Genomic DNA, 23,642 nt, shown 5'->3' with positions numbered 1-23,642 from the left:
ATATATTGTGAATAATTGTGGCCCCAGTAATGATCCCTGTGGCACTCCACTAGTTACAGGTTGCCATCCTGAAAATGCACCCCTTATCCCAACCCTCTGTTTTCTCTTAGTTGGCCAATCCTCTATCCAGGCTAATATACTACCCCCAACACCATGGGCTCTTATCTTATTAAGTAGCCTTATGTGCGATACCTTATCGAACGCCTTTTGGAAATCCAAATATATTACGTCTACTGGTTCCCCTTTATTTATCCTGCTTGTTACCTCCTCAAAGAATTCTAATAAATTTGCCAGGCATGATTTCCAAGAGCCTATGCTGGCTCTTTGTTAGACCAATTAAAAATCTATTACCCTACTTTTCCTTCACAGACCTGTATCTTCTTTTGATTCAAATATTTAAATATTTTTCCTTAAAAATATGCATTGGTCTCTGCCTCAGTGGATTTTTCAGTTCTTGTATGAGGTTATCGAATCATCCAAGCACAGCAAACACTTGTTAAATAAAGTATCAGGGTGGCATGCATGTCCATAATGGAGCCTGCCTGATATTCTATCAATTTAAATTAATAGTTGGAAAACCAGAGGCTCTCCCCTAGGAGCATACATTGCTCCCCATCAAATTTCCTGCATTCACTACACCCAGGAAGAGGAAAATCTGCCCAAATTACTCCTTTTAGTACTATACACCATATTCAAACAATCCATCATGTGAGGACATCTCTTCTCACTCTGTTAATGACTATTTTAAATTGATGGCCCCCTCATCCTTGTGCCACAACTAGAGGAAGTAGTCTTTTCCAATTCATCCAATTGAAGTGTTTCTTCATTTTTAGAATCTCTGTTAAATCTCTTCTTAGTCTTCTCTGTTCCAGTAATGAAATCTAGCATTGTGCAATTGTCAAAGTTTGACTCATTCATAAAACCAAAAAAAAACATTGTTGGCCATTAAAGCTTATTGCTCCAGTACCCTAACTCGTCCACTCAAATTTCCAACTGCATTTTGAGAATTCCTATGCTGTGTAGCAAAATATTTCAAATATTTTTCAATTTTTGAGTAAATAATTTCTTTCTAATGTGTTTTTAATTTTTTCACTGATTTAAATTTATGTCCTCTAGTCCTGACCTCTGAGTTTAAAGTAATAGTCTGATCTTTATATTATATATAATTACATGATTAATCTTCTAATATTTACATATCTCAATGATGTTGCTACTTCACCCACTTTCTAGTCCATAGAGCTCACGTTTCTCTATCCTTTCCACATATCTGGTCCCATTTACCCTTCGGATCAGTCTTGTTGTTCTTCCCTGTACTTTTTCAAAAGCCATGTATATGTTTTTTCTTCTTAAAATGTTCCTTATGCTGTAGTGAAAATTGATTTTTAACTATGCATTTAAGTCAAGTTTCATGGCTTATTGATACAAACTTTCTTCTGCAGTCTCACATTGAGATATTTGAGATTCTGAATTCTTTTTAAACATTCAACTTTTTCAATTTCCTTTTCCCCTTGCTGTTGATTGCAATTTACCTCCCTACCACCTTATTCTTGCAGGGAGAAGGGCCAAGTAGACCAAGGCACAATTGGAGCAATCAAAAAACATGTATTATAGGAGCTAGAATTACAGTAATAATGGAATCAGGAGTTGGACTAATGATGTGTTTGGTATGTGTAATGTGAAAAGGATGCAGCTTGAGTACACAAGTATCTAAGCATCAGGATTTCTGGAAAAGTGCTGATCTTAAGGGCCAGCTGGAAGAGCTTGCAAGATACAGGGGAGGAAAGGTTTCTGGAAAATGGGTTCCAAACAAAGGTCACTTGACAGATGGAAATAATGAAAGCCTGTGGGTAAAAGGGGGAAGACAGAAAGAGCAATTGGTCTGGACATCTATAATACAGGCAAGGATGATACAAATTCATAACGACACCACAGCACTGCAAAGCAGAAATGGATTATCTTTTTTCTTTATTCTTGGGATGTAACGTCACTAACGAGGCCTGTATTTTTTTTGCAATTGTAGTGGCCCTTCTTAAACAATTGCAGGTAACAGTTTGATATAACTGAATGACTTGCTGGTTTACTTCAGAAGGCAATTCAGAGCAGACCACATTAATATGAGAGTAGAGCCACTTACAGGTCAGACTGGATAAAGAGGGCAGGTTTTTTTCCCTAACGGAAAATAAATTTTGAATTCTCAAATTGGCACTATAGGATTTTAATTCATATTCTCTGGATTATTAGACCAGTAACATAACCACTACCCTTATGCATATGGAAAGAGGGACACTAACCATAACATTGGAGAATGGTATTTTGGGGGGGTTCTATGATTAATTGATTCTATGATTAAGCAAAAGGGGGGCTGTGAATGAATATGTGCAGACTTTGCTGGGGATCTCTTGCAAGTAGTACCATAAGGATAAGGATTCTTGCATTTTCTTTTGCGGTTTAAAATATATATAAATTATTTAGAGCTAGGGATAGAAGCAAAGCTGTTTGTAGTTGACAATAAGTTGGAGAAGGATTACAAGTAATAAAGAAGAGGTAAACAGATAATATAAAAGGACCTAGATAGAGTGGAATGGTGAGTAAATGTGTTGCAAATGACATTTAATATGGACAAATGCAAGATTGTGAGACTTGGGTTGAGAAATGAATGATGAGGGTAGAAATGGGACCATACTGTGCTCATTTTCTTCATTGTCTTTTTTTACCTTTAGAATTTAATAGATATTGCACCAAGCAATCAATTTCCCATGGGGCTTATACCAGGGAGAAGTTATTTTTCAAATAATGCATCAGTGGTCGGTCCCCTGAAAACTAGATAATCTATATTCACCCAGGGTATTGTGTGTGTTGGGGTAGTGTTTTTAAAGCATGATATGCATTTTTCTTGCCATTAAGTAGATCTATTTCTAGCACAGCCCCTCTGCTTGCTGTCACATGATGTTCATACAACAGGCAGTAATGTAGTCAGATTGCTGCTGGCTTGATAGTTTTATACTTATCATGAGCTAGTAGTCACCTCTTGCTTGGAACTTGAAATATAACTAAAAGCATTCAGAGTGTGATTTATTGCCTGAATTTTTTCTAACTGCTTTAAGCACCTGTAATGGAATCAATCTGTCTTATCTCATATTTTATGTACCTATTTACCTAGTTCTTCTATGGTAGTTTATGTTGCTGCTTTTAGAGTACAGAGAAGAAACTACCAAGTAAGAATTCTTGTCAAATCAAACAGTTTTTATCCTCTTCACACATGGGTTTAATCCATGCTCTTTTTTCCATTCTATCAGCTTACTTTCTGTACCAATATAGAAAAACTGGCATGAATTGTGACTTCAGTGTTGTGTGAAAATACAAGTGACGTGTAAGCGGATTGTTTTAAAACAGAGAAAAGAAGTTTTCAGCTGGTCCAGAGATGAACACTTTGCTTTCCTAATTATCAAAAATGAAGATCAACAAATGCTTAATTATTACTTAGCCTTCCAGAAAGGAGATCTTTTTCTCTTACATAATAAGCTTTTGGTAACACTTCTCCACAGGCATTTGGAAACCTTCCCATTAAATGCTTAGTCTGATAAGACAACTTCTTCAAACAGAGTAAATTTGACTTTGGGTGAGTGTAAAAGAGATAATATCCACTCACCTGCCTTTATGCATCTCTCCCAGTTTTCATTTCCACAATAGTGTCCACACAAGTGTCAGGCAATGACCATCTCCAACAAGAAAGAATCCAACCATCACCTCTTGATGTTCAATGGCATTACCATCATTGAACCCCCGATGGGATGTGGGCTTCGCTGGCTGGGCCAGCATTTATTGCCCATCCCTAGTTGCCCTTGAGAAGGTGGTGGTGAGCTGCCTTCTAGAATCGCTGCAGTCCATGTGGTGTGGGTACACCCACAATGCTGTTAGGAAGGGAGTTCCAGGATTTTGACCCAGCAACAGTGAAAGAATGGCAATACATTTCCAAGTCAAGATGGCGAGTGACTTGAAGGGGAAGTTATAAGTGGTGGTGCTCCCATCTAGCTGCTGCCCCTGCCCTTCTAGATGGTAGTGGTCGTGGGTTTGGAAGGTGCTGTCGAAGGAGCCTTGGTGAATACCTGCAGTACATCTTGTAGATGGTACACACTGCTGCTACTGTGCATTGGTGATGGAGGGAGTGAATGTTTGTGGATGTGGTGCCAATCAAGCGGGCTGCTTGGTCCTGGACAGTGTCCAGCTTCTTGTGTTGTGGGAGCTGCACTCATCCAGGCTAGTGGGGAGTATTCCATCACACTCCTGACTTGTGCCTTGTAGATGGTGGCCAGGCTTTGGGGAGTCAGGAGGTAGGTTACTCGTTGCACGATTCCTAGCCTCTGACCTGCTCTTTTAGCCACAGCATTTATAAGGCTAGTCCAGTTCAGTTTCTGGTCAATGGTAACCCCCAGGATGTTGATAGTGGGGGATTCAGTGGTGGTAGTGCCACTGAACATCAAGGATGATGGTTGGATTCTCTCTTGTTGGGAGATGGTCATTGCCTGACACTTGTGTGGCGCGAATGTTACTTGCCACCCCAAGCCTGGTTATTGTCCAGGTTTGCTGCATTTGGACATGGACTGCTTCAGTATCTGAGGAGTCGCAAATGGTGCTGAACATTGTGCAATCATCAGCGAACATCCCCATTTCTGACCTTATGATGGAAGGAAGGTCATTGATGAAGCAGCTGAAGATGGTTGGGCCGAGGACACTACCCTGAGGAACTCCTGCAGTGATGTCCTGGAGCTGAGATGACTGACCTCCAACAACCACAGCCATCTTCCTTTGTGCTAGGTATGACTCCAACCAGTGGAGAGTTTTCCCCCTGATTCCCATTGACTCCAGTTTTGCTAGGGCCCCTTGATGCCACACTTGGTTAAATATGGCCTTGATGTCAAGGGCAACCACTCTCAGCTCACCTCGGGAGTTCAGCTCTTTTGTCCATGTTTGAACCAAGGCTGTAATGAGGTCAGGAGCTGAGTGGTCCTGGCAGAACCCAAACTGGGCATCAGTGAGCAGGTTATTGCTGAGTAAGTGCCGCTTGATAGCACTGTTGATGACCCCTTCCATTACTTTAGTGACGATGGAGAGTAGACTGATGGGGCGGTAATTGGCCGGGTTGAATTTGTCCTGCTTTGTGTGTACAGGACATACCTGGGCAATTTTCCACATAGCCGGGTAGATGCCAGTGATGTAGCTGTACTGAACAGCTTGGCTAGGGGCGTGGCAAGTTCTGGAGCACAAATCTGGAGTACTATTGCCGGAATATTGTCAGGGCCCATAGCTTTTGCAGTATCCAATGCTTTCAACCATTTCTTGATATCACGTGGAGTGAATCGAATTGTTTGAAGACTGGCATCTGTGATGCTAGGAACCTCCAGTGGAGGCCGAGATGGATCATCCACTCGGCACTTCTGACTGAAGATTGTAGCAAATGCTTCAGCCTTATCTTTTGCACTGATGTGCTGGGCTCCCCCATCATTGAAGATGGGGATATTTGTGGAGTTTCCTCCTCCAGTGAGTTTTTTAATTGTCCAACACCATTCACAACTGGATGTGGCAGGACTGCAGAACTTGGATCTTATCTGTTGGTTGAAAGATCGCTTAGCTCTGTCTATCACTTGCTGTTTGGCACACAAGTAGCCCTGTGTTATAGCTTCACCAGGTTGACACCTCATTTTTAGGTATGCCTGGTGCTGCTCCTGGCATGCCCTCCTGCACTCTTCATTGAACTAGGGCTGATCCACTGGCTTGATTGTTAATGGTAGAGTGGGGGATATGCCAGGCAATGAGGTTACAGATTGTGTTCGAATACAATTCTGCTGCTGCTGATGTCCACAGCACCTCATGGATGCCCAGTCTTGAGTTGCTATATCTGTTTGAAATCTATCCTATTTAGCATGGTGTTAGTGCCACACAACACGATGGATGCGTGACTTCTTCTCCACAAGGACTGTGTGGTGGTCACTCCTATCGATACTGTCATGGACAGATGCATCTGTGGCAGACAGGCTGGTGAGGATGAGGCCAAGTATGTCTTTCCCTGTTATTCATTCCCTCACCATCTGCTGCAGACCCAATCCAGCAGCTATGTCCTTTAGGACTCAGCCAGCTCGTTCAGTAGTGGTGCTACCAAGCTACTCTTGGTGATGGACATTGAAGTCCCCCACCCAGAGTACATTCTGTGCACTGGCCACCTCCTTGATGTTCAACATGGAGGAGCACTGATTCGTCAGCTGAGGGAGGGCGATATGTGGTAATCAGCAGGAGATTTCCTTGCCCTTGTTTGACATGATGCCACAAGACCTCACCACCGATGGTGAATGCAATAAAAAATCTGGAATTAAAAGTCTAATGATGACCATGAAATCATTGTCGCTACTTGTAAAATCCACATGTGGCTCACTGGTGCCCTTTAGGCAAGGAAATCTCCTGTCCTTACCTGGTCTGGCCTATATGTGACTCCAGACCAGGAGTCAATGTTGAGAACTCCCAGGGCACCTCCCTCCCGATTGTATACCACTGTGCCGCCACCTCTGCTGAGTATGTCCTGCGGGTGGGACAGGACATACCCAGGGATGATGATGGTGGTGTCTGGGACATTAATTGTAAGGTATGATTCCGTGAGGATGACTATGTTAGGATGTTGCTTAACTAGCCTTTGAGACTGTGAAATTAGTGCCTAATTTTGGCACTAGCCAATATGTTAGTAAGGAGGACTTTGCAGGGTTGACAGGGTTGAATTTGCCGTTGTCGTTTCTGATGCCTAGGTTGATGCCAGGTGGTCCGTTCAGTTTCATTCCTTTTTTGAGGCTTTGTAGCAGTTTGATATCACTGAGTGGCTTGCTAGGCCTTTTCAGAGGGCATTTAAGAGTTAACCACATATCTGTGTGTCACATATAGGCCAGACCAGATAAGGACAGCAGATTTCCTTACCATTAGCGAACCACATATCAACAATGGTTTCATGGTCATTAGACTTTTAATTCCAGATTTTTATTGTGTTCACCATCTGTAGTGGTGGGATTCAAACCCGGGTCCCCAGTGCATAACCTTGGTCTCTGGATTGCCAGTCCTGCAACAGTATTACTACGCCATGGTTCAAGCTAACAGTGCAGCCTTGCAATGCGGGTTAGGAGAATGCCTGCACCTGAACTGAGAGCACAGCATGCAGTCCAGTGGCCGAAGTTGCTGCCAATTGGTCACATGGAGTGGGGCAGAGGTGGGTGGGGTTTCGGACAGCCAATGAGTGCACTACACACTGGCCATCCAAGTGGTGGCCAGCACACTCTGGCATGCATGAAGGGATCTTCAGGCTTAACCGACAGAGGTTCTTAGTCCATGCTAACCCACTTGTCCCCCCTCTGATCCTGCAGGAGGAGACATCAGTATCATGGAGCCTGGTGATTTAGAAGTATGCATCATGGCTTACAGAGACCAAAGAAGAAGAAGAGAGCAGTGGAGGCACCTGGCTTGGCAAAGGCAGGAACACCTCCATCAAGATGAAGGGTTAGCAGATGGCTGTAAAAGTGACGCTAGTGGCTCCTTCCAGGGCTCCACAGGTGACCTGTGCAGGATCTCGCAAGCCTCCACACATATGTGTATCCAGGAGGTCACAGACGCCATATTCGCAAATGCACAGAACTTTGCGCATTTTGACCAGGATCAGGAAATCCAGGAAGCAAGAACGCTAGGATTTGCATAGATCTCAGGTTTTCCACAGGTGTAGGGCGCCATCGACTGCATTCACGTGGTGCTTAGATCTCCATGGCAACAAGCAGTTCAATTCATCAACCCCAAGGGTTTCTACGCACTGACTTCAGCTGGTGTACAAACACCACAAATGCATCCAACAGGTCTGCGCACAATTCCCAGGGAGTGTCCACAAGTCCTACTTCCTTAGGTCTCACATTGCTGACATCTTCCAGGGTCCACAGAGGCTGCAGGGTTGGCTCCTCTGGGATTAGGGCTACCCACAGAGGATATGGCGGATGACATCCATGTGGCAGCCTCAGACTGCAGCAAAGCGATGGTGCAATGAGACTCATGTCGCGATCCGGACTTTGGTGGAGCAAAGGATAGGCATTTTGAAAATGAGGTTCTGGTGCCTCGAGAGGTCTGGTGGAGCACTGCAATACAGTCCCCAAAGGATGTCGCTTATCAATATCACTTGCTGTGCACTCTACAACCTGGCGCTGCAACGGGGAGAGGACCTGGCTGACGATGAGATGGAGGAGTTGCATGTCTCCTCTGATGTGGAGGATGTCGAAGGGGATGACGATGAGGAGGTCCTGAAGGCAGGGTGCCGGTGATGAGGTCATCACGCTGGTCAGATGAGGCAGGCGCCCTCGGGAGGCCCTCATAGCCACATGATTCATGGAGGACGATGACGAGATGCAGTGAGGAGAGACCTGACATCCTCACCTTGCATTTCATTTGTGAACGTTTGACTCCTGTGTGACTGATGGCAACGCACATACCCTCAGTGCTCAGGCTCATGTGAAAGAAATGCAGTGGAGCCCAAATCAGTGCTTGATTAGGGGAGGCAATGGCATAGTAGTATTGTCACTTGACTAGTATTCCCGAGACCCAGGGTAATGTCCTGGAGACCGGGGGTTCAAATCCCACCACAGCAATGGTAACGTTTGAATTCAATGAAAACCCACCACAAAACCATTGCTGATTGTTGTAAAAACCCAACTGGAAGGAAACCCCTTCCTGGTCTGGCTTATATGTATGACTCCAGACCCACAGCAATGTGGTTGACACATAAATGCCCTCTGAACAGGAGCAATTAGGGATTGGCAATAAATATTGGCCTAGCAGTGAGGATACTCTATAGATCTTCAAATTGTCTGACTCCTGTATGGCTGAGGGTAGCTCCCTTCCATTCTGTGATTAGGGTCATATCATGGAGTCACAGCCATGAAACTTTAAATTCACCTGATCCTTTGTCAGCCTTGAGCATCTGACCCCTTTGGAGCAGTGTGTCACCGGTCATGGATGCTGAAGAGATGGGGGCCAGTTCCACCTCAAAAGGTGCTGAGAGCACACAGAGAGAATGACGGAACTCTGTGACGCCCACCCACGACATTCTGGCAGCAATGACAAGCACCATTGCGTTGCTGGCATCAGTAATGTGCCCAGGATCATCACTTTGGTCTGAAGGCTGCACAAAGTACTGGGAAGAGGCCCTGGACTGAGCCACCTGCCTTGATCTTGTGCAGGAACCAAGGGTTCAGATCTGAGCGACACGAACATGGCTCATCATGGCAAGGAGACATTCTTAGGAATTTATTTACAATAATGAACATTATGTGCAAGCGATTAACATTCATGCCAGGCTGTGCAACTACATCAGGTTGTAGAGGTGTCAGCTGTGGCTCAGTTCATAGCACCCTCGCCTTTGAGTCAGAAGGTTGTGGGTTCATGTCCCACTCCCGGAAAAAAAAAGTCAAGAACTGTGAATGTACTCGAAAGAATTACTTTGAGGTGTCAGCTGTGGCTCAGTTCATAGCACCCTCGCCTTTGAATCAGAAGGTTGTGGGTTCATGTCCCACTCCCGGAAAACCAAGAACTGTGAATGTACTCGAAAGAGTTACATGAGATCTGTTGATAACTCGAAAGAGTTACATCAGGTTGTAGAGGTGTCAGTTGTGGCTCAGTTCATAGCACCCTCGCCTTTGAGTCAGAAGGTTGTGGGTTCATGTCCCACTCCCGGAAAAAAAAAAGTCAAGAACTGTGAATGTACTCGAAAGAGTTACTTTGAGGTGTCAGCTGTGGCTCAGTTCATAGCACCCTCACCTTTGAGTCAGAAGGTTGTGGGTTCATGTCCCACTCCCGGGAAAAAAAAAGTCAAGAACTGTGAATGTACTCGAAAGAGTTACATCAGGTTGTAGATTGGTCTTGTGACGTAGTGGGTAGTGTCCCTGCCTCTGAGACTAGAAGCTCTGGGTTCAAATCTCACTCCAGGACTTGACGGCCATGGAAGGTGCGTTCATAACACGGCTGAATTGGTTGAGCGTAAACTTGCAAATCCTTCTAACACATGCTGATGGCGGGCGGTAAGAGTGGGAGATATTTCCTGTCAGGCATGTGATGGTAAGAGGGTTCAAGCCTCTATTGTTATTATCCATAGCTCAAGATTGCAACATGCTTGCTACCAAAGAAACTCAGACTCTGTGTGAACTGTACCACACCACACACGGGTCAGGAAGCTACAGAGATTGGTAGCTGCTCTGCTGGGTAACATGAAAACCTGAGAAAAGAGTTCTCTGAAAGAGTTACATCAGGTTGTGGTGGAAGAATTAATCCAGACAGGTCTCTTGGTTAAAGAGACCACCAACTTCCTCATTGCTTCCACCCAAAGTGTTCCAGCTGTACCTTTTTATTCTATTCAGTTGGGATAATTAATGCCAATCACCTGTTTAACTACAAATTAGTTTTAACAAGATGATTACCATATTAACAGATTCCCCTCTTTTTTAAATTAAAACTAAAAAAACTTGAACACTTTTTTTAAACAAACAGAAGGAAATAATGTCACATATTTCTATGTTTATAATTCCCAAATTTCTTTTACCACATATATATACACACACACACACACAATTATTAAAAAAAACATTTTTTTCATTGCATCATTATAAGACACCCCTTTTCCAACACATTTAATACTTTTTTAGAGCAGGCACTTCTTTTTGCAAAACAGTCAACCCATTTTATCTTAGAGATCTCTTTTCTTTCTAACATCTCCTTTATGCTGGCTAGGTTTATTCGTAGTCTTTTTTCCATGTCACTTTTCGTGGAATGAACATTGTCCCAAAGTGACCGGTTATCAACATAACATTCTATGGGCAAACTTTTCCCACATTGCCCCTTATATAATATTTCTGTCAATATATTGGACAAGTAAACCCCCACATCTAATGCCTCTACTAAGGCTAACATTTCAGCAGCTAAGGTGCTTTTCACGACCCTTTTTATTTTCTTGGCCTCCCAAGCCAGTGAGCAACATTTATCGTTCTTTCCCACCAAGAATATGATGAACCCTGCTGTGCTAGAATACCCATCTGAAAGATTGGCATGTGAAGCATCACTAAAAATTACCAACCTCATATCTTCTGGATCACCCAAGGCTGAAAACTTGAGCAAACATCTCTCAGAATTTAATTTTTAAAGTGTTTTATTTGCTCTCAGAACTTGCTTAACTGTCTCATGTTTCATCATGGTACTCAGCTCCAACACATCATAACCAGTGTCAGGCCTCGTCTGAGTGCACAACCAGTTCAACTGCCCAATCAAACTTCTGAACTGTTCCATTTCTTCCTTGGTAGCAGGATCATTTTGTGAGGACCTACCACTAGTTATTGGGATATAATTAACATTTTCTAGATAAGATTGTTGATTTAATGTCACTCCTAACTTGCTCTGTTTAATTTCTAAATCTATGTTTTTAAAGACCCCAGAAGCCTGACTTCTAACCTGGGATTCTTTCTTTATCTTCTCGATTACCCATTGTTCATTCTACAGATCTTCCCCACAGGAAATAATCAACATGCATGATAAAGATCCCAGCTAGTTTCTCCTCATGGTACAGCAGAACATCACGGGGTCTGCCTTTAATTGAATGCAACCTGTTTTCAACAAGACAGACCTCACAGAAAAATACCATACTCTTGATACATCATTCAACCCATAAACATGCTTATTCAATTTCCATAGCTTTCCTTCTACATCCCCGGCTTCTTTGGGTGGTTTCAAAAAACTTCCCTTTGAAACTTCTCCCCCTGTAAAATCGCAGCCTTTATATCAATCAATTTGCGCTCCCAGGAATAGGATGCCAAAACTGCTAAAAAAAAATCTTCAAACTCACTTTCCCCGCAGTAGACGAGTCCACTCTGACATCCTGATCTCCTAAGTCTCTCTTCAAAGTCTCAGGCTATTAATCTCGCTTTGGCCTTATATGTGCCGTTTGGGAGTACCTTTTCTGAGAAATAAAGCTGGCTGCCCTCTGTCAGGTATTTCAGAATATATCCCAAATTCCTTCCAACTTTCTAACTCTTTCCGTTTGGCTTCCTTTATCAGCTTACTTTCCAATTTATTAGCAGCTACTAGAATCTCTTTGTCATAAGGACTTCTCCCTTTCTGGACTGCTACTATACTACACTATATGGTCCTCCCTTGCGAACAGAGCTCCGTTCGCAAGTCCGTGATCTTTTTCTAGGGCCACGACCACTTTCTGGGTCCACTGTCAGAACTCATACTGTGCTTTCTGGGTTTCCACATCTTTACCTCGGTTTGCCAATTGATAGGTCTTGTGTCCTGTCCTTCATCCTGCACATTTAGCCAATGTTTGTATTTACCAGTGGCCTTTCCTGCTCTCCCTATGATGGCGGCATCCCTCCACACACTGGTCCCTTCTGGCATATATATTACCTTTGTTCCTACTTTGGGTAATTGCCCTTTTGGACGAATAGCGTTGCCCTGTACCTCAGTATTACTTAGTTCATAGTCAGTCAACCCTGTATCTGCCGTCGTCTGCTCCTCATAACTACCCAGTGTATGTGTATGTGAAGTGCATGGTGCCTCCTTGCATTCTATGTCCTGTTCAGAACCTGTAAAGGTATAGTCAGTACCAATTAACTGTGAAGAATGTACCCTAACAGTTTGATTACCGTGTTGCACAATTACTACTTTCCCATCGCTCCTTATAACCTTGCCAGGTCCTTTCCACTCTTTCTGGCCTTCCCTTTTATAAAATACCATGTCCCCTTGTCTAAACTGTATTCCTGATGGTTTTATGCGGTGCCATAGGGGCCGCCGAATTTTCTCCAAAACCTCAGCTTTAATGAAAGCTTTTCTGCCCACATGCAAAGCATTCAAATGAGCAGAAAAGGTGGAACTAATGCTAGTCCCTTCTAGAGCAGGGGGAGCATCTGACAACAGGTAATTTCGGATTTCTTCCATACACCAACTGATACAGACTGTACCCCCCCAACCAGTTGCAGAGAGTTCTTTGCGTGCATCGCCCATGCTAGCGCCGTTTGCAGTTTACAACCTGATTGATCAGCTAATATTTTATGTAACATGTCATTTATTTCTTTCACAAAGACCATTACTAAATGGGCTCTCAGCTGCTGTGTGCATAACTATGATGTTTAAATTTTCGCACATATCTCGAAATTCCTCATTGGCAAATTCCCCACCATTTTCTGTGAGGAACTTCGTTGGTGTTCCTAATCCTGTTCCTACCCATTTCTCCATGACCTTATCGATGATGGTCCTTTTGTCTTTACTATGTATCACAGTGGATAGACTAAATCTGGTTGCCATATCTATGAAGTGTAGTAAAAAAATACCCCTTTCCTTGTCCCAAACTTTCAAGTCCATTGCCACTGCATCGTTAAACTCCCTGGCTAGTGACGAGCTCACAACAGGTCGCAGTGGTGTCCTGCGATATTTAAGGCAAATTTCACACTGAGCAGTGACTCGCTCAATAAGATCATCATATCCTTTATCGACCACTCCCGCATCTTGAAACAGAGTCTTCAGTTTCTGTGGCGCCAGATGCGCAAACTGTCTATGTAATTTCCAAATGATCTTTTTGTCCACCAAATTCTCATTCTCAGCAGTTAACAAAACTCCATGAACTTTTTGAAGAGAAATCTCTGGCTTCCTTAGTGGCAATTAGTGGCATGACCAAGTAAAATGGAGATCCACATTTTTCCCCAAGCACGACTGCATATCTTCATATCTAGCGTCATCTGAGCCTCCTTCATTGCAGATCGACTCAACAATAGCGGTATCTCGCTAGGAACCACATCAATATTGATAAACAGATTGATCCCTGCTATCTTATAAGTGAGGACCACCCGTTTGGAGGATGTTTATGTATTGTCATCTCTGAACTTAAAGGAGGTAGAGCTTTCATACTCCTTGACCTTCCGCCGGTCTGCCGCATGAAGAGACACCAGATAGCAGTTAAGCCAGTCCATGCCGCGCACCGTAGAAGTGCAACCACTGTCCAGAGCTGCACAGTTGAAGGAATCTACCATCAAGATACTCGTCACCGGATTCAAACTCTCAGTGATCAATACAATTCCATCATGGCAGTCACCATCATCATTTTCAGTTTCAGATGAATCCATCTCGTGGGTCACTTCAAAAACACGATTCCTTCGCTGTGGGCAGTTCATTGCGTAATGTTACTGGGAATCACACTGAAAACACCGATTAACCATTCCCCGTGCATTTTTTGGGTTTAAACGTCTACGGTCACCATCTCAGACACGCTGTTTGTCCCGACTCTCAAATTGGCTAGGGTTATGACCATTTTCAGACCCCTTGTCATTAATCTTATCTTTGTATTGGAATCTTCACGTAATATTTGGTCAACCACGAAATTCGGTCACCATTGAATCCTCTATCCTTTATTTCCCAGTATAGTTTTCATTTGCTAAAAAAGTAGCAGGGAATGACTGTTTCCCCAGAAATTTTTTTTAGGGCAGCAGCCATTTGATCTAAGAGAGGCTCTTTCCCCCGGAACTGATCCCCTGTTAGTACTAAAAGACTATCAACATGGGAAATGCAAGCACAGTCCAATAATTTAAATGCCAATACCGATTCTGGAATTTCAAGTTCAAATCGCTGCAGTCTCCTGTACCATTTATCGAAATCCATGATATATTCTTCCATGGACTGACCATCTGATTTCCTAAACCTATCAAAGATCGTCCAAGCTTCATACGCTTCCAATAACTCATCCTTTTTATAAAACTTATCCAAAAATTATATCAGATGGTTTAATCCCTCTTCATGATCCAAATCATCCACTTTCCACTCAGAATACTTTACTCCTTATCTTACTTTTGGCTGGTAATGATAACGCCAAAGCCATATCTTACTTCTTCCAGGGTATAGCAGTAACCCGGGTCCACATTTCAACTTCAGCCTTCCATTGCTGATAAGGTTCAGAGTCAGACCAAATTGGTGGATAGTCAAAGCTTGCGATTTTGCACCGTCCTTCCGCAATTGCGTAACTTAAATTGCTAGCAATAGTACACTTCTTTTCCCTCAGAGGACTGAGGCAAAAAGCTTCACATACAGCAATCAATCAGCAAAGCTTAAAGTTCATCCTCTGCTACCACAATAAGAGGTTGTGGTGGAAGAATTAATCCAGACAGGTCTCTTGGTTAAAGCTGGTTTATTTCCAAGACAACTCCTCAGTGCTACTAACTTCCTAGTAGCTTCCACCCAAATTGTTCCAGCTGTACCTTTTTATTCTATTCAGTTGGGATAATCAATGCCCATCATCTGTTTAACTACCAATTGGTTTTAATAAGATGTTTGCCATATTAACATTCCTAACCCTGCCGCTACACCTTGGTGCTACCCCGACATCCACAGCGGAGGTGGAGGCAGCTGGCTGACTGCTACGCCCCATCTATGATTATCTTGATGGTTGTCCTCTGGAGGGCCAAGACCTGGAGGGCCCCGGCCTGCTTTCAGAATCCTGCTGTGTGGCAGTGGCACCTTCCTCGATCTGTGGAACTGGAGCTGCTGGGGTCACAGGAAGAGGAGATTTAGATAGTCCGGACGCTCCCGGAATCACCTGGGTGGATGACCTTGGGGTGTGCACCTGCTGATCCTCCTCTCTATGGGTGCCCGAGGACCCCTGGCTGAGTCCTTGAGGAGAAGGGGTAGCTGGAGTGAGATCAAGCTGCCCTGCACCACTCTCATGTTGGCACATTTGGAGGCCAACTATGGCATCAGTGATGGAGTTCAGCCCGCACAGCAATGCAGGAGCGATGTCCTGGACCAAGGTCTCCAGCCGCCATCCTTCCAGTGTTGACCTTGGTGCAATGGCATGCCAGCGCTATCACCTCAGACTGAGGCAGATCGACTCCTCCATTGTGCCTTGCAATCTGAGGAGTACAGCAGATGCTCCCGAGCTTGCCTTTGTAGCTCCAGCAGCTGATGTATGGCTGAGTCCAGAGGTTCCTCATCTGACTTAGACTCAGTAGATTTCAGGCCTCCAGAAGTCCTCTGAGTGCCGGAAATCTGGGAAGTCCCTGCCGCCACCTGCTGTCGATCAGAGTGTGCGATGTGCTCACCAGATTGTGACCTTGAGGCTACTGTAGAACTAGGTCCCACTGAGGTGTGTGTCTCTGTGCTGGTGCAGGGTGTGGGTGAGCGTGTGACAGGTCTTCAATTAGGGTGTCATCAGATTATTCTTCTGAGGTATCTTCGGGGCTTGAGTTGAGGACCTGTGCCATGGACCCCCTCGGCTGCTTCCCAGGTGTGCGTGCGAAAACAAGGAGAGATAATTCATGCATGGCAGGGACTGCGGAACAGGGGAACTGACTCTCAGCATGGTTATCTGATGGATGTTGCACTGCTGGATCCTCACTTGGTTGAGCACTGCCAAACTCACCGTCAGTACAGGAATGGTCCAGATTGTTGTCAGCCAGCTGGATGACTCCATTTTCAAAGTCTGTGAGGATCTTGATGTCAGGCATTCCTCCACCTGTCTGCGACCTCTCTCTTTTGTTGTGTGCCAGCTTGTCCTGCATGAATACAGATGGAGAGAGTGTAAGCAGGCCAGATGATAAGGATGCCTGCCATGTGTGGGTGGTAAGTGGTGTTGTGGACAGGATGGGGGCATGATCCGCCAGGCAGATAAAGGTGTGTGTGAGAGAGTATCTACTTTGGTAGGAAAAACAGAAACACAGAGTATTTCTTAAATGGGGAGAGATTGGAAAGTGTTGATGTCCAAAGAGACACAGGTATCCTTGTTCATAAGTCACTGAAAGCTAAATGCAGGTACAACAATCAATTAGGAAAGCAAATGGTATATTAGCCTTTGTTGCAAGAGGATTTGAGTACAGGAGTAAGGAAGTCTTGCTGCATTTATATAGAGCCTTGGTGAGACCACACGTGGAGTATTGTGTGCCGTTCTGGTCTCCTTACGTAAGGAAGGATATACTGACCATAGAGCGAGTGCAACAAAGGTTCACCAGACTGATCCCTGGGTTGGCGAGATTATCCAATGAGGAGAGATTGAGCAGACTGGGCCTGTATTCTCTAGAGTTTAGAAGAATGAGAGGTGATCTCATTGAAGTATGCAAAATTCTTATAGGGCTCGACAGGGTAGCTGCACAAAGGATGTTTCCACTGGTGAGGTGGCCTAGAACCAGGGGACACAGTCTCAGAATAAGACATAGGCCATTTAGGACCGAGATGAGGAGGAATTTCTTGAGTCAGAAGGTGTTGAACTTTTGGAATTCTCTACCTCAGAAGAATGTGGAGGCTCAGTCATTGAGTATGTTTGAAGCAGAGGTCAATCGATGTCTAGGTACCTATGACATCAAAGGATGCAGAGAGAGTGTGGGAAGATGCTTTTGAGGCAGAAGATCAGCCATGATCTAGTTAAAAGGCGGAGCAGGCTCGAGGGGCTGAATGGTGTACTTCTTCTCCTATGTCCTATATTCTTATGCATGAACCATGCTCTCTGTCTCATCAATGCCTAATGTTACTGCAGGTGGAGGGGTGGGTGGTGGTGGGGAAATGGGTCTGGTCGAATTCAGGGTAGCCTGGATTTTGTTCCTGTCACTCCCAGATGGCATGCTGTGCTCCCGACTACTAACTATGTTGCTAGCTTGCTCCCTCTGAGTCACACTGTTGCACTATGCAATTGTACAGCTGTGAAGGTTCTGGTCAAGGATCACTTGAATGGGTGCACCCTGAGAGATGGGTGGAAAGAGGGTAGGTGGAAGGGCAAAGGACTGTGGCAAATGTGGTGACTATCAGTACTGAGGTATAACAATAACCTGACTCAGTACAGAATGTCATGAGCAGCTGATGCTGCCAAGATGCTGCCATTTTAGTATACAATTTCTCATTCTCTTATACTCTGCTGTGTCAATCCAAGGAAGTTCAGAAACAGGCTGCTTTCTGAAAACACAGACTTTTCTGGCTTGAAACTGGATGGCTGCTTCAAATTCACAACTTTTCTCAGCACAGAGCGGGTCCCAGGATATGTCCTCCACACAGCCACCATAACTCAGCTAAACACCTTTCCTGAAATATCTTTTCCCTTTCATCTCAGACTTCATTGTCCTAAGCACCTCTTTGAACTCAACATTTCCAAAACATAAAAGCCTTTCATGTTTTCCCATTACACCTACTTTCGGGTCAAATAAAATTTAATAATCGTCCCTTGTTTACTCATGAAACCATTGTAAGTGTAAAAGTACCTCAGACTCCCTTCAAAATTTAGCAGCTGAAATGTCAAGTCCTTATCTATCACCTAATGTGAATTTTAAAACCCAACCTATTTACTCATAATTCCAACTTCACCATAGCCACTCATTACAAATGCATGCGTCTCTCAGTTCCCATAGACTAGCTGTCTCTCTGACCTTTCGCCCCAGTTTAATTAATCATCGGCACATACACACACAGCCTTCTTTCCAGAATACCACCATATTCCCAAAAATATTAAAAAGATAACACCCACCTTCACATTTATCACCATGTCTTCTTCACAACTGATTCTTAATCCATGTTCCTCGCTCCTTGCTTGCACTTTAATTACAATTTCCTGTGATGCCTCTTCTGACTCTGCATTCAGTGCAATGTCATCTCAAGTTGTTGAAGTTCAGTCTCCTAACGTTGCAACCTGGTAGATCTCCTATGTGATTGGGGTAGAGGCTTTTGAAATGGTGGGTGTGGGCAGAGTACAAAGAGAGGTGGCATTTCTCATGCAGGGCTTGAAGTCTGTTCTATGCAAGGATGAATAGCGAGTAAGAGATGTGAAGAGAGCCTTACTTTGGCAATCCTGCACTATACTCAGGTCCAGGGAATTTTCTTGCTGGCATTGGCCTGGCTACCCATTGCTTTCTACTATTAATGGCCAACTTGCAGGGGTATCTTTCACTCATGTGAATGAAAGAGAACATCCACCCTGCTCCTCACTTGATCCACAGGACATCCTCAGTAATACCTGAAAATTGTGGAGATCTATTCAGAGTATCCTGCTGCTGTCTACGCACCATCATTGAAAACTTCCAAATAAGAATTACCTTTAGGAAGCTGTAGGCCTGCCAGATTTCCCACCCTCCCTAATCACTAGCTGCCCATAAACAATGTGATTAATACTGGCAATTTGCCTCCAATCTTTAAATGGACACAAGGCACTGCCTGGTCTATTTGTAGCGCAAATGCAAGTCGCTACCATCCCTGTCGCCACCGCCAGCCATGCTCACATTTATAATAGAAAGTGCCTATGTAAACTTGTCACACTGTAATTACTTCCTCCTACAGCATAACAGTGCATTTGGGGAAAAGTGTAATTATAGTCTTGGTAGAAAGTGTACACAGGTGGAAGACTTTTAATAAGATATAGATAGTTGAGTATATTTCACTACACATGATGACCTAACATTTGGGGAAACCATCACTGGACAACAAGTGGGGCTCACTACCCCTTAATTTCCTATTTTCAAAGGCCTGAACATTGTGGGTGGTGGGCTGAAAGTTTTCTGGTGAATGCCTACATCTAAAGTACCTCTCTAGTTGTGAGAATTTGGGAAAATCTAACCTAGCCGTTGAGAGTTGAAGTGGGCGCCTTAACTGCACCACTGGCACCCAAGGCCCACTTAATGTAATTTTTCGGTGGACCTGTAAACCAAGGAGCATATTTATGGTAGAAGGCTGTTTAAATATGCAAATCACACTATTTGTAAGGTCATAATTGTAATTTTCAGGTACATCATGGGGAGAAACATATTATACGTAATGAAATTGTATTTTGTAGTACGTTTTGTAATGTATTTAACTGGCTAAAATTACCCATTTTTCAGGCTAAAAATTGCACACTGAGCATGTGTGCCAAAACCTAGAAATCTGGAGTATGTCTGAATAGGACCGTGGACCTCATTTTAATAATTATGATGAACTTTTGGTGCCTGTCAGTGCCTCTCAAGGAACTTCCCTGGTCACCACAGGACTAATTTGGGCTGGTTGCCTCACCGGCCGTGGCTCTCAGGTGGGCATGGGTAAGGGGAGAAGAGCAGGAGGAGGCAGAGATAATCAGACAAGTTGGCAACATCCTTCAGGAGTGCTATGGAGCTCCTGGAGGAGCACTCCTGCTCCTCTTGGCTCTGCATTAAGACAAAATGTAGCTAGATTGCTTATTTGTGCCAGTTTCTGGTTAGGCCGCCTCCAGTGCTGGAAATTCAGAGCAGAGCGGGCCTTGCTGCCAAATTTGGAAAGTGATCCTTAAACAAGCAAGTAATATACGTAAGGGGCCTTGTGCTTGTTTAAGGTAGCTGACTAGAATACCTAAATATAGTCTGAGGCCAATATGGTGTCAGACATATGTCGGGTGTCCGGGATAGAGGAAATAGTCCCCAAAATTAGTCCCTTTTCTCCACTTTTCCTGCCTGTAAACTGGGAACAATTTCTCTCCCAGCAAATCATAAGAAACACTACATTCTCTTTAAACTACAAATTTTACCTTGCATTTATTTGGAACCTTCTATCAAAGTATGAATGACAGTTATAATCATTATTCATGTGGTCATTTGGTATACAGAACTTGAGTATTGCTGATAAAAGCACATGTTGTCAAAGCTTTTGGTCTTGTACTCATCAGGACAATTTGCAAGAATACTAAATGTAAGGGGAATAATAATTGTTTCTTCATGAGAAGAGAGTGCTGATTGGTTGGTAAGTTGTCTCTGATTGGTAGAGGTATTGCCATGGAGAGTGCACCAGTTAACTGATGACTGACAGTTAACTGCCAAGCTTTGTTTACATTAAAACCAGGCAGGTTAACTCTGGTCAAGGAATTGCCCTGAGGAATTTACCAAAGAATGGGTGTCGCCTATTTTGTTTAGTTGAACAGGCGCAATGTGTGTCCATTTTCTTTCTGCTTACAAAGAACAGGGCCCTGTGTATTAATATATGTAGCTTCTAGCACGTGTAAGTGAGCCACACTGTGAGCTCGACTTATAATCTTGAATTGGTTGTCAGCGTAATTCTTAGCATACTCAGGGTTATTTAGCAAATGCTGTCCAATTGCAGAATTACATCTAATGTTGGACACTGTGTTTTGAGTTTTGCAAGCACGGACTAGTTGGGCACAGTCAGCACTTTGCCCGTTGTGAACAGCTGTTGGGACATGCTGTTTGATACGATCCGACAGTCTTTGGGATGTCCGACCTACATATCTAGCGTCACACTGGCACTGAAATTCATATACCAAATTACTCATTTGTGTGAAAGGCAGAACATCTTTTTGGCTTGACGGCAGCATCCTGTTAGTGGCGAACACCACTCGTGTTGCTACTGCATAGTAGCAGAGTGAAGCGGCTAGCCTCACCTGTTGCTCAAACTTTTGAGATACTTTACCCTTCCAGGGTAATCTGAGGTAGCCTGGGTACTTTTCAGGACTGAAAGCAGGCCCATTCATGAGTTTGCGTGATATCCAAGCAATGATCTGATCAGGGTAGCCATTATCTCAAAGGAGCCTTTGATGTGCCCTATTTCAGCACCAAGCTTGCAGGGTGAGCAGATGGCTCGGGCCCTATTTACAAGGTTGCTGATAAGGCCAATCTTATAGCATGTGGATCTGTAGGAATCCCAACGCATATATTGAACAGTGAAGGTAGGCTTGTGGTAGACGGTAGTAGAGAACCCCTTGGCAGATTTCTCAACTAGCATGTCAGGGAAAGGGAGCTCATTTGACTGCTCCATTTCAAAGGTGAATTGGAGCGCAGGATGGAGCCCATTGAGGTGTGTAAGGAAATGATTACATGCAGCTGCGGATTCAAATATGGCAAATGTATTATCTACATATTGGAAACATGCAAGGTGTAGTAGGTTGGCTGTCATTCCATCAAAGACGTATTTCTCATGGAACCCAACAAAGATGTTTGTGAGAGCTGGGACTAGAGGGAATCCCATGGCAACACCACCTATTTGGGCATACATGGTGTCATTAAAACAACTCAACTGCATGTTGCCGAGTTCATGGGCAGAATTTTGAGGTCGATGGGCAGGCGTGGTGGGTGGGCCCAAGAGCAGCCAGGAAATGGCCCGCCGCCCGTGATCAGCCCCCAACCGCGATTTCACGGTGGCTGGCCAATTAACAGCCAATCAGCCAGCATAAAAGGCGCGCTGAAAGGCTTAGCACTGCCAGAGTGGGGACAGGAGGAGGGCGAGCGCTGAGGTCAGCACGGGCGCGGGGGAACGTGCAATGAAAGCTCCCTGAAGGCAGAGAGCTGCCTCAGAGAGCTGAAGAATTTAAAACCATCAAATAAGGATTGAAAAGTGCAGAAAAAAATGTCACACATTGGACTCACTCATCTAAATATATAGGTAATAAAAATTCTGCCCAATTTTATTATTTTTTAAATTAATATCAGAAACCTCATCCTGCCGTGGGTGAGATTTCCTGAAAAATGCAAAGGCCGCCTGGTCTTTTCACCTGCCCGCCAACGTTGGATGGGCAGTGAAAAATCGGTGTCAATTGACGGGTGTGCTGCCGACTCTCGCGTGTGTCCATTGACTGAAATATCACACGAGTGCGCTGTGACGTCGGGCGCTCACCCGACATCACTGTGCACTATTTTACACCCACCCACCTACATGACATAAAATTCTGCCCAATAAGTTCAATGAATACTGATTCACACAATGGCCAAGGGTTTAGATTGCTGTGATATACTGCTGCAGTACAAATGCCTATGGCTTCCTTGAACAGTACATTGATGATAGCAATGTCAAATGAGCACATGGACACGGCCTCGCTATTGCTATGCAAGTCCTGTATGGTTTTCGCAAACATGAAGGAATCCTTCCCGGTATATGTAGAAAACCTGCTCAAAACTGGTTGTAGCAACTTGCCCAGCCATTTGGCCAATTAATATTGTGCACAACTGGTCATAGATAAGATAGAGTGTAAAGGGACATCACTTTTGTGTGTACATACACGAACACAATGAACCATGAGGACCAATCCTTTCATGGATACCACCCGGCAGCTCATTACTCTTACACAAGCCCAGCAAGTATTTTTTTGGCTTGCTTTTGAGAAAGGCTGCCTGGTCATGCTCAGCGGTAGGGCCATCATTAAGAATGGCGTGCATTTTGTTGATATAGTCACGCTTGTTAAGGATGACTATTATAAGGATGGCTGAGGATGAAGTATAAGTTGTTCCCTTTACATTTGGTATTGTGAATTGTCCTAATGGGTGCAAGAGAAAAGCTTCGACAACGTCATTTTTCAGCAATACTCATAATTCACGTCTTCTTGACATGTGCTATTTCAACTCTACCAGGTATCTCTACAAATCTTTGGTTCTCTGCTGTTGTTATATTAAGTTAGTTTTTGCCTGGCAGTATTTCATAATATTTAGAAAATTTGTCTTTTACATATTGATCCAACAGTCATCAGGTGTTATCAGCCTGTTCCTGCTAATGTGGCAGTGCCAATAAAATACACTGAGGTTCAGCAGTTTCGCATTTGGTTTTGATTGCCCAGCGTTCAAATCAGCAGCCAGAATATCTTTGTGTGGGAATAATAAATTGACGTGTTAAGCTTAATAATAATA

The 23,642-nt window shown here is 44.0% G+C and overlaps 1 protein-coding gene across 2 annotated transcripts in view; it reads left to right on the top strand.

The window, feature by feature from the left end:
• The window catches only part of fstl5 (follistatin-like 5), a 985,045-nt gene that overhangs the window by 786,478 nt on the left and 174,925 nt on the right, over window positions 1-23,642 (top strand). The window lies entirely within an intron of this gene.

The sequence above is a fragment of the Cetorhinus maximus genome, chromosome 1, assembly GCF_964194155.1.
Source record: "Cetorhinus maximus chromosome 1, sCetMax3.hap1.1, whole genome shotgun sequence".
In the NCBI taxonomy this organism is placed as follows: domain Eukaryota; kingdom Metazoa; phylum Chordata; class Chondrichthyes; order Lamniformes; family Cetorhinidae; genus Cetorhinus; species Cetorhinus maximus.
Note: the sequence above shows the minus strand (reverse complement) of the source record. Positions and strands in the feature narration are given on the sequence as shown.